A 2,153-nucleotide genomic window follows, 5' to 3' on the forward strand; every position below is an offset into this window, starting at 1 on the left:
TTTTTTCCTCGAACAGGAATGCTGCCAAGACCAAGGTGGTATCACAACACTCTTTTGACTGGGTTAAAGAAGTCTCTGTAGTATATTTTACCAACAAGACTGGGCTGCTGTAAAAATAAATAATGAATGAATGAATAATAAAAAATAAATAAATAAATAAATAAATAACAAGCATTGAATGGGTGGCTTAAACCTCAGAAATTTATTTCTCGCGTTTCTGGAGGCTGGAGGTCCAAGACCAGATTGCCAATACAGTCGGAGTCCATGAGAGCCCTCTTGCCTGCTCGTGGCCACCATATCAGATGGCAGAGAGCGTTCTCCAGTCTCTTTTTTTATAAGGACGTTAATCCCATCATAGGGACACCACCCTCATGACTTCACTTAAACCTAATTACCTCCCAAAGGCCTCACCTCCAGATATCATCGTATTGAGGGTTAGGGCTTCAACATAGGAATTTGCGTGGACACAAACATCTAGTCTATAGCAAAGGGGCAATTACTGACATACACTGTGATAAGTTGTGGCCTAGATCTTAAAGCTTCTGGCCAGAACTGGCATCCTGTCACTGTTTCCATGTTCCATTGGTCAGAGGAGTCAAAGGGCCAAGCCTGACATCAAAGAGGGTGAGATGTATATTCTATCTTCTGAAAGAGAAAAATATTTGAAAGAACAGCGCAATTTACCGCACTCTATTTGGCTAAAACCTGAACTCTTGGATATGTGATGTTGGACTCCCAGTTCTCCTCTCCTGAGCACGTTAGAGGATTGAACTCACTGCCCCCATTTGAAGGTAGGTAAAGTTATGTGGTTTACTTTGTTCAATAGAGTATAGTAGAAGTGATGTTCACTTCCAGGCAGAAGCTTAAGAGACGATGTACAATTGACCTCATTTCTTCTACCTCATTGGTTCTAAAAGGCTTTGTCAAGATGAATCTTAGCTTGTGTCCCTGAGTGATCAGAAACCCTCTTATGACCACATCGAACATGGCGAACAAAATAGATAAACTTTTATGTTAAGCCACTGCTATTTGAGAGTTGTTTCTTGTGGCAGCATACCCTTGCCCATCCTGACTAGTACATTTGACTTTTAAGGATGGTTCCCCTTATAGTCTGGCATTTGCATTTCTAGGAAACAAAAGATAATCACTCTTCCCTCGTAGGTTAGACTAGTGGTTCTAAAACTAGTGGGTGGAAGTCTAACAAGAAACAGTAGATTTAGATGGGTGGAGGGGCAGGTGAAAAAGGTGAAGGGGATTAAGAGTATAAACTGGGGATGTACAGCATATGGAATATAGTCAATAATATTGTAATAACTACGGTGACAGATGGTTACTAATGGTGATCACTTTATAAGGTATATAAATGTCTGGTCATAAGTAATTATTTTAAAACAAGATTTACATAGTCTCAAAGTATCTCTTCACAAAATACTTATCGATTACGTGCATTTTCAAATAACGAAAAAAAATTAAAACCAACATGGCTTGACTTCATGAGTAACAAAAGTAATAGAGAAACCTTCTGAATATTATGTGTGACTATTATCTCCACATTTGTTTCCCCAATATTCTTTTCATTTGAAGGGGAGCAGTTTGCCACACCAAATATGCCTCTCTGGGGACATTATTTCGGGCTGGTTAATTTTCAGAACGGGGCGTGAGAGAAGCTCTGCAAACCAAGTAGAAGAAGTTACTTTTTGTTAAGGACATTTACGTCTGTAAGGGAACTCTCCACGGCGAGGTATTTCCCTCTGCGCCAGGCCTGCCTTCACTGTCAGTGGAGGAGGCACAGACTTAAATCTTTATAAAACTCTTACCCTTGTTTACTGTGCTTTTCCTGGTAACCTATAACCTCCCCACCCCCAACATCTTTCATCTTCAGCTGAAGGTGGTGTTTAAGGTGATGGCGTCTGCCATTTGGGCGAGTTGCTTAGAATTCCTGGGTCTTTCCCATGTATACAAGAAGTATACATGGTACTAAACTTCAGTTTGTTTTTCTTCTGCTAATCTGTCACATGTTGATTTTATTATTAGTCCAGCCAGAAGACCTTGAAGGGTGGGGGATAATTCTTCCTCCCCAACACATTGTAGTGAAATTGACTTAAGTAGTTACAAAAGATTTTTTTATTTTAAAAAGGGGCAGGGTTGCAGGG

The sequence above is a fragment of the Pteropus vampyrus genome, unplaced genomic scaffold, assembly GCF_000151845.1.
Source record: "Pteropus vampyrus isolate Shadow unplaced genomic scaffold, Pvam_2.0 Scaffold9, whole genome shotgun sequence".
Classification (NCBI taxonomy): Eukaryota; Metazoa; Chordata; class Mammalia; order Chiroptera; family Pteropodidae; genus Pteropus; species Pteropus vampyrus.